The sequence below is a fragment of the Somniosus microcephalus genome, chromosome 21, assembly GCF_052327205.1.
Source record: "Somniosus microcephalus isolate GS21.2 chromosome 21, FLI_Smic_1.0, whole genome shotgun sequence".
In the NCBI taxonomy this organism is placed as follows: Eukaryota; Metazoa; Chordata; class Chondrichthyes; order Squaliformes; family Somniosidae; genus Somniosus; species Somniosus microcephalus.
In genome coordinates, this window is record NC_141007.1 from 63,531,198 (window position 1) to 63,544,194 (window position 12,997).

General features: G+C 46.6%; 1 protein-coding gene across 1 annotated transcript in view; it reads left to right on the forward strand.

The window, feature by feature from the left end:
- The window catches only part of LOC147102876 (dynein axonemal heavy chain 17-like), a 908,504-nt gene that overhangs the window by 214,449 nt on the left and 681,058 nt on the right, over positions 1-12,997 (forward strand). The window lies entirely within an intron of this gene.

Below are 12,997 nucleotides of genomic sequence, written 5' to 3' on the forward strand. Positions count from 1 at the left end.
GGTTTAAACTAAAATGGCAGGGGGTTGGGAACCTGAGCAGGGAGACAGAGGAAAGGGAAACAAGGATAAAAGCAAAAGATAGGAAGGAGAAAAACAAAAGTGGCAGTCAGAGAAATCAACGGTTTAAATCAAACGTGTCCACAGTAAATAATAATTCTAATAGGTCTAAGAGCGTTAAAAAAACAAGCCTGAAGGCTTTGTGTCTTAATGTGAGGAGCATTTGTAATAAGGTGGATGAATTGGCTGCGCAAATAGAGGTAAACGAATATGATTTGGTTGGGATTATGGAAACGTGGCTCAAGGATGGCCAAGGCTGGGAACTCAACATCCAGGGGTATTCGATATTCAGGAAAGATAGGCAAAAAGGAAAGGGAGGTGGGGTAGCATTACTGGTTAAAGAGGGGATTAACACAATTGTAATGAAGGATATTAGCTCTGATGATGTGGAATCGGTATGGGTAGAATTGAGAAATACTAAGGGGAAGAAAATGTTAGTGGGAGTGGTATATAGACCTCCAAACAGTAAGGCAGAGGTTGGGGATGTAAAAGGGAAATTAAAGAAGCGTGCAATAAGGGCACAGCAGTCATCATGGGTGACTTTAAACTAAATATAGACTGGGCTAACCAAATTAGTAACAATACTGTGGAGGAGGAATTCCTGGAGTGTTTACGGGATGGTTTCCTGGACCAATATGTCGAGGAACCAACCAGAGATCAGGCCATCTTAGACTGGGTATTATGTAACGAGAAAGGATTAATTAGCAATGTTGTACGAGGCCCCTTGGGTCGGAGCGATCATAATATGATCGAATTCTTCATTAAGATGGAGAATGAAGTAGTTGACTCAGTGACTAGGTTCCTCAATTTAAATAAAGGAAACTACGATGGTCTGAGGAGCGAGTTGGGTAGGATTGATTGGGGAATGTCACTCAAAGGGTTGACGGTGGATAGGCAATGGCAAACATTCAAAGACCGAATGGATGAACTACAGAATTTGTTTATCCCAGTTTGGCATAAAAATAAAACAAAAAAGGTGACTCAACCGTGGCTAACAAGGGAAATTAGGGATTGCATAAGATCCAAGGAGAGCACATATAAATTGGCCAGAAAACGCAATAATCCTGAGGATTGGGAGCAGTTTAGGATTCAACAAAGGAGGACAAAGGGATTAATTAAGAAAGGGAAAATAGAATATGAGAGTAAGCTTGCAGGGAACATAAAAACTGACTGTAAAAGATTTTATAGATATGTGAAGAGAAAAAGATTGGTGAAGTCAAGCGTAGGTCCCTTGCAGTCAGAATCAGGGGAATTTATAATGGGGAACAAAGAAATGGCTGACCAACTAAATACCTATTTTGGTTCTGTCTTCACAAAGAAGGACACAAATAACCTCTCAGAGATGCCGGGGAACAGAGGGTCTGATGAAAGGGTGGAACTGAAAGAAATCAGTATTTGTAGGGAAATGGTGTTAGGAAAATTGATGGGACTGAAGGCCGGTAAATCCCCAGGTCCTGATAATCTACATCCTAGGGTACTTAAGGAAGTGGCCCTAGAAATAGTAGATGCATTGCTGGTCATCTTCCAGAACTCGATAGACTCTGGAACAGTTCCCATGGATTGGAGGGTAGCTAATGTTACCCCACTATTCAAAAAAGGTGGTAGAGAAAAACCTGACATCGGTAGTGGGGAAAATGCTAGAGTCCATTATAAAAGATGTAATAGCAGAGCACTTGGAAAGCAGTGACAGGATCGGTCAAAGCCAACATGGATTTACGAAAGGTAAATCATGCTTGACTAATCTACTGGAATTTTTTGAGGATGTAACTGGTAAAATAGATAAGGGAGAACCAGTGGATGTGGTGTATTTGGACTTTCAGAAGGCTTTCGATAAGGTCCCACATAAGAGATTAGCGTGCAAAATTAAGGCACATGGGATTGGGGGCAAGGTATTGACTTGGATAGAGAACTGGTTGGCGGACAGAAAGCAAAGAGTTGGAATAAACGGGTCGTTTTCCGAGTGGCAGGTAGTGACTAGTGGGGTACCGCAAGGATCGGTCCTAGGACCCCAGCTGTTCACAATATATATTAATGATCTGGACGAGGGAATTGGATGTAATATCTCCAAATTTGCAGACGACACAAAGCTGGGTGGGAGGGTATGCTGTGAGGAGGATGTCGTGAAACTCCAGTACGGACGAGATGTATCCCAGGCTGCTGTGGGAGGCAAAGGAGGAGATTGCAGGGGCTCTGACACAAATTTTCAGAACCTCTCTGGCCACAGGGGATGTACCAGAGGACTGGAGAACAGCTAATGTAGTACCATTATACAAGAAGGGTAGCAGGGATAAACCAGGGAATTACAGGCCAGTGAGCCTAACATCTGTGGTAGGGAAATTATTGGAAAAAATTCTGAGGGACAAAATTAGTCTCCACTTGGAGAGGCAAGGATCAATCGGGGATAGTCAGCATGGCTTTGTCAAGGGTAAATCATGTCTGACAAATCTGATTGAATTTTTCGAGGGGGTGACTAGGGGGGTGGATGAGGGAAATGCTGTGGATGTGGTTTACATGGACTTCAGTAAGGCTTTTGACAAAGTCCCGCATAGGAGACTGGTCAAGAAGGTAAGAGCCCATGGGATCCAGGGTGCCTTGGCGCGTTGGATCCTAAACTGGCTGAGTGGCAGGAGGCAGAGGGTGATGGTCGAAGGTTACTTTTGTGACTGGAAGCCTGTGTCCAGTGGGGTACCTCAGGGATCGGTGCTAGGTCCCTTGTTGTTTGTGATCTACATAAATGATTTGGATGAGAATGTAAAAGGTATGATCAGTAAGTTCGCAGATGACACGAAAATTGGTGGGGTGGTAAATTGCGAGGAGGAAAGCCTCAGGCTACAGGACGATATAAACGGGTTGGTCAGATGGGCGGAAAAGTGGCAAATGGAATTAACCCTGAAAAGTGCGAGGTGATGCATTTTGGACGGACAAATAAGGCAAGGGAATACACAATGAGTGGTAGGACCCTAGGAAGTACAGAGGGTCAGAGGGACCTTGGTGTACATGTACATAGATCCCTGAAGGCAGCGGAACAGGTAGATAAGGTGGTTAAAAAGGCATATGGGATACTTGTCTTCATTAGCCGTGGCATAGAATATAAGAGCAGGGAGGTTATGATGGAGCTGTACAAAACGCTGGTGAGGCCACAGCTGGAGTACTGTGTGCAGTTCTGGTCGCCTCACTATAGGAAGGATGTGATTGCTCTGGAGAGGGTGCAGAGAAGATTCACCAGGATGTTACCTGGGATGGAGCGCCTCAGCTATGAAGAAAGACTAAACAGGCTGGGGTTGTTTTCCTTGGAGCAAAGAAGGCTGAGGGGGGACCTGATTGAGGTGTACAAAATGATGAGGGGCATAGATAGGGTAGACAAAGAGGAACTTTTCCCCTTAGTAGGGGGGTCAATAACAAGGGGGCATAGATTCAGGGTAAGGGGCAGGAGATTTAGAGGGGATTTGAGGAGGAACTTTTTCACCCAGAGGGTGGTTGGAATGTGGAACTCCATGCCTAAAATGGTGGTAGAGGCAGGAACCCTCACAACATTCAAGAAGCATTTGGATGAGCACTTGAAATGCCATTGCATACAAGGCTATGGACCAAATGCTGGAAAATGGGATTAGACTGGACAGGGATGGATAGGCGGCGCAGACACGATGGGCCGAAGGGCCTCTTTCTGTGCTGTAAAACTCTATGACTCTATGACTCTATGATTTGGACAGGTTGGGTGATTGGGCAGAAACATGGCAAATGCACTGTAATGTGGATAAATGTGAGGTTATCCACTTTGGTGGCAAAAACAGGAAGGCAGATTATTTTTTGAATGGCAATAGATTGGGAGAAGGGGAAGTGCAAAGAGACCTGGGTGTTCTTGTGCACCAGTCGCTGAAGGTAAGCATGCAGGTGCAGCAGACGTTTAAGAAGGCAAATGGTATGTTGGCCTTCGTAGCAAGAGGGTTCGAGTACAGGAACAAGGATGTCTTGCTGCAGTTGTACAGGGCCTTGGTGAGACCATACCTTGAGTATTGTGTGCAGTTTTGGTCACCTTTCCTGAGGAAGGACATTCTTGCCATGGAGGGAGTGCAGCGAAGATTCACCAGGCTGATACCTGGGATGGCAGGAATGACGTATGAGGAGAGATTGTGTCGATTGGGCTTATACTCACTGGAGTTTAGAAGATTCAGAGGGGATCTCATCGAAACCTATAAAATTCTGTCAGGCCTGGACAGTCCAGATGCAGGAAGGATGTTTCTGATGGCCGGGGAGTCCAGTACCAGGGGTTATCGTCTAAGGATAGGGGTAAGCCATTTAGGACTGAAATGAGGAGGAATTTCTTCACCCAGAGAGTGGTGAACCTGTGGAATTCTCTGCCACAGAGGGCAGTGGAGGCCAGTTCATTAAATATATTCAAGAAGGAGTTGGATATATTTCTTAAAGCTAAAGGGATCAAGGGATATGGGGAGAAGGCAGGGACAGGGTACTGAATTTGGATGATCAGCCATGATCTCATTGAATGGCGGAGCAGGCTCGAAGGGCCGAATGGCCTACTCCTGCTCCTATCTTCTATGTTTCTATGACGGGACCATCAAATGGGAAAATACTCAATTGGAGGAGGGCTGATTTCAGGGAGTTGAAAAGGGGGATTAGAATCAAAGTTTGGCAGGGGAAACAGTACATGAGCAATGGGAAGCTTTGTAAGAGGAAACAGTTCAGGTATAAATTAGACACATTCCCATGAGAGTTCCCTGGATGACTAGGGATATATAGATTAAAATGAAACAGAAAAGGAGGCTTATGATAAATGTCAGGCTCATAATATAGTGGAGAACCAAGCTGAAGATAGAAATTACAGAGAAGAACTCAAAAAGGAAATAAAAGTGGCAAAGAGAATGTATGAAAATAGGTTAGTAGGTAGCTTAAAAAGGAACTCAAATGTCTTTTATAAACCTATAAATAGCAAAAAGGTAATCAAAGGAAGGATGGGGCTGATTAGGGATCTTCTTGTGGAGGCAGAGGACATGGCTGAGGCACTGAATGAATACTTTGCTCCTGTCTTCACTAAAGAAGAGACACCATGGATGAATAAAGACATAAGGGAAAAATTGAGGGTAAGAAAATGTACATGGACAGCAGGGGAGAGCATGACAAGGGAGAATATGAAGAGATTAGGAGAGAAGTCAAAAAAACAATTAGGAAGCCAAAGAGGAACTATGAAATTAAATTATCAAGGAACATAAAACAAAATAGTAAAATATTCTACAGGCACATGAATAAAAAAAAGGAAAGTCGGGATGGGAATAAGGGATGGAAAGGATAAAATCATGGGCAGCGATAGCAAAAATGGCAGAAATATTAAATAATTACTTTGTTTCAGTATTTACCAGAGAGACAGATCAGGTGGACATGACATCGGATGATGAGATTAGAAATGATATAACCACATTTAAACTTGAAAGAGGTGCCACATAATAGACTAATGAATAAGGTCAGAGCATGCAGAGTCAGGGGATAATTAGCAGAATGGATAGCTAGCTGGCTGAAAGATAGAAAGCAGAGAGTAGGGGTAAAGGGTAGCTATTCAGAGTGGCAGAAGATGGGAAGTGGGGTCCCACAAGGATCAGTGCTGGGACCACTGTTGTCACAATTTATATGAACAATTTTGACCTTGAGATCAAAAACACAATTTCTAAATTTGTGGACAGCTGTGGTGTATGTGCCTTTAAGAGCCCCAGGTGTGCGTAATGCTGGTAATTGCCACTTGGGCTATATAAGCCTGTGTATTGTGTATATCCTTTAGAAACCACCCCCCAGACTTTGCTTAGTAGATACCTATGAACCAACTCCTGTCTTCAGTGTCTTTATCAACACACGGACACAACAGTGGCGACGAAGTGGAAACGGACTTACCGGCAATTCGGCAGCACCTCAAGGACATTGATTCCTCCGGCGTCCAGAAGACTCAAGGAAGTGAGAGAAGCTGTGGTTTCACCAGCTGGCCAAGCTGGTGGCAGGTACTGCGCTAATCCTTCCTGGGCGTCAGGCTGGGGCTCCAGCGGCGGGCTCTACAGCTGAGACAGGCAGCGAAATCGGAGGCAAGCAATAACGGACTGGGAGGGAGCACTCGGGAGACGGCCGGCGCGGCAAGCAGGTCAGCGTTCAGACCTCCGGCGGGAACGAGTCTCCAACAGTAAATTAAAAAAACATAAAGAGAACGGGAACCGCAGTAAACAGCGTTGTTATCGGCAGCAGCGGTGGGAAAGCGCGGGAAAGCGCGGGAAGCGCCATACCTTGCTACAGAAAAGAAAAAATAAAAGCGCGGGAAGCGCCATATCTTTTCTGAAATGCCTAAGTCTGGCAATATTGATGCTTTTGATAGCGAAACAGAGCCTAATTTTGGCAATATTGATGTTTTTGATAACAAGATAGAGGATTGGACCACATATGTGGAAAGAGTGGAGGTATATTGCACCACAAATGGAATAGAAGATGAAAAAAAAGCTTCAGTGCTTCTGGATCTAATGGGCGCAAAGACATACAAGCTGTTACAAAACTTAATCACTCCAGCCGAACCGATGGACAAGAATTTTGAGGAGATTGTTGATACCCTACACTGCCAATTTGAGGCAGGACTGGCAGATTCTCTGCGAGACAAATTCATCTGCAATCCCCTAAGTGTAGAAACACAAAAAAAGGTATCTTCTGAAAAAGATTTAACACTGGACAAGGCTTTCAGTGCAATAGGAGCTGCAAAGATACAGCAAAGGCCACAGGACTTCGGCACCCATGAAATGACACGGGGTTTCGAGAGATGTTATCGCTGCGGCAGATCCACCCATGACCAGAGGGACTGCTGGTTCAAGGACAAAGCATGCAGGCAATGCGGAAAGATGGGACACATTGCATGTGTATGCCGATCTGGAAACAAAAAATGCACTGACAGAAAAAAAATCAATAAGGAAAAGTACAGAAAGGTACAAATGATGACGGACAGTAGCTCCGAAGACCAGAAGAGTGATAGCGACTCCGGAAACAAGAGACTAAGCTGTCTCAAATTACATAATGTAATTGCCAAAGAAGATTACCAGACCATTTGGGTTACCCTCACGATAGCGGGGTCCCCAGTTAAAATGGAGCTAGATACAGGATCAGCTCTGACCGTCATAAGTCGACGGGATTACGAGCGGCTATTTCCGCATATACCTTTGAAAGACACATCCATTATCTTGAAGACATATAGGGGGCAGAAAGTATACCCCAGAGGGAAAATAAGGGTGCCTGAAAAAATTGAGTCGGTCATAAAAGCCCCAGCACCTGAAAATGTTTCACAATTAAGGTCGTTCCTGGGATTAATAAATTACTATCATAAATTTTTACCGAACTTATCAACTCTTCTACACCCTCTTAATGAACTGCTACAAACAGGAGTAATTTGGAAATGGAACGAAGACTGCAAAAATGCCTTCCATAAATGCAAAGACTTAGTCACATCCAAAGAAGTTTTGGCTCATTACAACCCATCACTGCCAATCAGACTGGCGTGCGATGCATCCCCTTACGGCATAGGAGCAGTATTATCGCATAAATTCCCTGATGGCTCGGAACGGCCGATAGCTTTTGCGTCACGCTCATTGAACTCAGCTGAGCGTAACTATGCCCAAATCGACAGGGAAGCACTCAGCCTGGTATGGGGAGTAAAGAAATTCAACCATTACCTACACGGACAAAAATTTACCTTGTTGACTGACCATCAACCCCTCATCTCCATATTCAACCCTAAAAAGGGTGTTCCCATTATGACAGCACAAAGGCTACAGCGGTGGTCCCTTTTTCTAGGGGCACACCAATACAACATAGAATACAAAGGTTCAAAACAGCATGGGAATGCTGACGGTTTATCGCGCCTACCGTTGCCAATGGTAGAAGAAGCACCTACAGCAGACCCAATGGAGATGTCCCACTCTACCATAGTGGTAATGTCTACCAGTAACAAATTCTGCCATTGAAAGGGAAACGAGAAATGACCCGACTCTTTCACGGGTCTACTATTTAACAGTGAAGGGATGGCCAGCACATGGCCAACCACTGTTGCCAGCATTCTCGCAAAGAAGAGAACAGCTGTCAGTGTGCCGAGGAACCTTGATGTGTGGATCCAGAGTGGTAATTCCACCCAAACTCCAGGATAAAGTGCTAAAGGAGCTTCACGAGGGGCATCTGGGTGGAGTGAAAATGAAGAACCTAGCCAGGGCGTTTGCATGGTGACCAGGTATCGATGGAGACATCGAAGAAATGACCAAGAGCTGCCTAGGATGCCAGAAGGTCCAAAACGCTCCACCACAAGCCCCTCTACATCCATGGGAGTGGCCCTCATCTCCCTGGCAAAGGGTACACATCGACTTTGCTGGTCCATTTATGGACTCAATGTTCTTAATCGCGGTTGATGCACACTCCAAGTGGCCGGAGGTAATAAAGATGTCCTCCACCACCACGGAAAAAACCATCACAGTATTAAGGACCATATTTGCCAGGAATGGACTGCCGGAACAGATCTGTTCTGATAATGGACCGCAATTTGTGTCCGAAGAATTCAGAAAGTTCTTAAAAAACAATGGGGTTAAGCACTACACGTCCGCCCCATACCATCCCGCCACCAATGGGTTGGCTGAAAGGTTTGTCCAGACCTTCAAGAAGGCCATAAAGGCCATGGGTAATGAAGACATAAAACTTCAGCACAAGGTGGATAACTTCTTATTCGCATACAGGAATGCAACACATATGGTTACCAACCAAACTCCCGCCATGATGTTCTTCAATAGAAACCTAAGATGCCGGCTGGATTTGGTCAAGCCCAACATCAGAAGGGACGTGGAGAACCGGCAGTTTCAAGGCATGAATGAAAGGTCAACTAGAACCTTCCAGATAGGTCAACAAGTTTTGGCCCGGGACTACCATACCGAGAAATGGCAGCCTGGAACTATCTGCACACGACTAGGACCACTGATGTACACCGTGGACATCGGAGAAAGCATAATAAGGCGCCATGCTGACCAAATCATAAAGTCATCCGAAAAGGGACAACCTACATCACAACTCTATACATCTAACGATGAAGTAGAGATACCCATCTCCGATCCGGTGATACTGGAACCCGATGAACCCGACACTGGCATTCAAGCCGAATCAGCCTTGCCAGAAGAACCTACTACACCACCAGAAACTACTACACCCCCGAGGCGTTATCCGGACCGAGTCAGGAAGCCTCCTGAGAGACTAACTTATAATTAATTAATTACAGCAATGTATATTATTTTGCATATAACATGTAATTAATAATTACTTATAATATGATGTAGTGGTTAGCTAAAAGGGGAGGAATTGTGGTGTATGTGCCTTTAAGTGCCCCAGGTGTGCTTAATGCCGGTAATTGCCACTTGGGCTATATAAGCCTGTGTATTGTGTATATCCTTTAGAAACCCCCCCCAGACTTTGCTTAGTAAATACCTATGAACCAACTCCTGTCTTCAGTGTCTTTATCAACACACGGACACTACAACAGCCATATTATAAAAAGGATATACAGGCACTGGAGAGGGTGCAAAAAAGATTTACAAGGACGATTTACAGAACTGCGAGGTTATACCTATCAGGAAAGAATGAACAGGCTGGGTCTCTTTTCTCTTGAAAAGGGGTGAGCTAATAGAGGTCTTTAAAATTATGAATGGTTTTGATAGAGTAGACACAGAGAGAGTGGGCTCGATTTTGCCATTGGGAGCGGGCTGGAGAGTGTAAGGTGATTTTCGTGTCAGGACCCTGACTCCAATGTGAAGTGGGAAAAGAGTGAGATTTTGCCCTAATTGGGCACTTGATTTCCAGCGTGTGGAAACCCCTGGCCCAATGAGTCTTTTCATACAGAAAGTCGCCTCCGATGACATCATCAATGCTGCTGGATTTAAGGCCTGCAAGCGGCCTTGCTTCTTCTGGAGACTTTAAACTTCATGCCCATTGTTGTGATCGCTTCAATCAGCAACTATGTCCAGCAGTAAGCCAAAGTGTGCTCCAGGGTTGAGTGAGGCCTCCCTCCAAGCTCTGGTGGAGGGAGCAAGATCAAATAAGGAGGTGCTCTTCCCTTCCTCAGGGAGGAAAATGCCTCCCCAGCAGACTAAAGCTGTGTGGAAGCAAGTGGCCCAGGAGGTCAACCCAACCTCTATGTGCCGCAGAACCTGGTTGCAGTGCAGGAAGAGGTTTCATGACCTCTGCACAGGAAAAGTGAGTATGACTTTCCCATCACCCTCAATCTGATCCCCATCACCGCTCCTCACCAGCACTCTGCTTTGCCAACCTCTTCCTCCACATTCCACTTGACATCTCTGCACCCTTACCCATTCCCTCTCTCTCTATGGTCACATTCACTTAACTATTCGACCATGCAGCCCTCACACTCCCTATCACTGTCATGCAATGACAACAACTTACATCATACAGGGAGGGCCCTTTGTCTCCTTCTAAGCATCTATGCTATGGATTCTCTACACTCACTCCTTCATTCTCACTCAAACTCCACTTGTGCCCTTATTGCAGGAAAAGAGAGCCCACAATAAGAGGAAAAGAGCGAGGACAGGAGGAGGGCCACCCTCAGTAGCCCAGCTCACCACCTCGGAGGAGGCCGCCCTGGAAATCGCCGGTGTCGAGGAAGATTTGGAAGTTGGGGACGGACAGGCGGGCGCATCACAGCAAGCTGGTGACAGAATAGTTTGGCATCTCTCTCATTGACATTGCATGAGTGACTGATAATGATCCTGATGCTCTAACAGATTGACTTATGATCATCTGCACAATCCAATGTGCATGCAGCCTTTACCTCACATCTCTAACTCTTTCCTTTACTCCCCACAGGACTATCGACAGCCCCCGTCCCCACTGTCCAGATGGAACAGCCTGAACTTCAAGACTCCTCAGAGGAAACTGCAACCTCTGAGGGCGTAGCATCAGCAGAATTCAGCGCACCCAGCACCAGTGCAGACACTCACACCTCGGTGGGATCTTCGCGAGATAGAGTAGTGTTGTCACCTGGTGCATCACAGCTCACAAGTGAGCATCAGCCGATGGTGGAGACTGGGACAGCAGTGGAGATTCCTCGTCGGAGGGCGCAGGACTCTGCCAGCTCGGCTCAGCTGCATGTGGACCCTGTGCCTCCGGGTCCATCCAGAAGGAGAGCGGTGCTGGAACTCCAGGAACAGGTGCAGGAGTCTCTGGCAGGTTTTGTCTCTAGGGTCGCTGTGAGTGTGGAGCGAATGGAGGAGTCCATCGCGAACATGAGCAGAGCCTTTGTGGAGGCATTGGCGCATGAACGCATCACCACGGAAAGGATGGCAGCCTCTGTGGAATGGATGGCTATGGTAGAGGGGAGGATGGCTACGGCCACGGAGGAGCTAAGTCGCCAGAATGTTGAAAACATGGTCATTGTTCAGAATAGACTGGCATCTCTTGAGGAGCGATGGTCAGCTATTGAGCATAAAAACCAGACCTCCATGGAAGTCCTCTGGAGTAGGACTTCCAGTGCAGAAACTGGTCCTTATGCCCCCCTGAAGTGCAGCAAGGTGCTGTCAAGCCACTTGCTAGCTCTGAAATGGGGCTGACCCATGAGAGGGATGTTGCTGACAGATAACAAGGAAGTGGGGGCTCCTCTCCAAGCACTCACACGACCATGCCACTGCAAAGCCCTCGGTCAGAGCCTCACCAGAGTCCTCACCCAACTGGGATGGGCGTCTCATCCCCTGCACAGCCGCCAGCAGCAGAAGACTGTTGCCGAGCCCTCATAGGCTCGCAACCCCAGAGGACGGCCGCCAAAGGTGTCGAGACAGGAGCAGCAGGAAAGTGAGCAAGGGGCCTTCACATCTGCTGAATCCACAGGGGAAGCACCACGTAGGAGCACACATAAGAGGAAGATAATGCACAAGTAGTCACAAGGGTAGTCACTTGGGTGTTATGTTGTGTTTATTTTTGAAATGCCATCAGTTGCTTGTTGTGATAAAAATTTCTGATGGCAAACTGTTGAAGTTGTGGCCTGTGTCATTTCGCAAATGGGACTTCCACATTGAGGGCTTAGAGCGACTTGCAATTGTCAGGATGGTGGTCAGAGTGATTAGACTCTGCAGGTTCTTGTCCATTGCCGATGCTCTGGTAAGAAGGTGTGAGGCAAAAGTGTTTGATTGTGCAGGCTAAGCAAATCTGGCCAACATGAGTGCGTCCCTTGCATCCCGGGCAGCAATGTGGTCACGCGCTGGCGCCTTCTGGTCTGTGCAGCTTCAGGTGGGTGAGCAGCTGTTTGGCGCTCCTGTTGTTCATGGTTCTGCTGCTGCCATGGCTGGTCTTCGTCCGAATCTGATGTCCAGGAGGAAAGGAAATAAATGGTTCCCATGCTTCTGGTATATGCCTCAGTTGAGAAAGTGCTGTCAAGGTGGGGAGAGGGGTTTCCCAGCAGGTCACACTGGAGATGGGTGTTAGGCTCAAAACTTCCGAAACAATGAGTATGCCTGCTAAAAGTTCCCCCAGACCTGAGACAACAGAGTTCTGTCACCTGCAAATGATCTTTGGTGAAAACTCCTTTTTAATGGTGGAGCTGCAGCTGTTAATAAGCAATCCACTTGTGAGGCCACCAGGATTAACTGGCGTGTTCCAGAGGAGATGTGCAGGATGGGGGAAAAGTGTTAAAATCAGAAAGGCCTCTCAAAATGGGATTATAGAGGCAATTAACTGGTTCTTAAGGGCCTATCCCGCCTCTTGGAGGCGGGATGGAAACGGGGTCTGAAACCCCGATTCTGGAAAAATTGCTTGGAAGCAGGCTGGAGATGGGATCGGAGTTGCCCACCGGTTTTTGCGATTTTATCGCCTCACACGCCTCCAATCCCGCCTCCAATCCCGCCTCCTCGGGCCTGGCAAAATCGAGCCCAGTGTT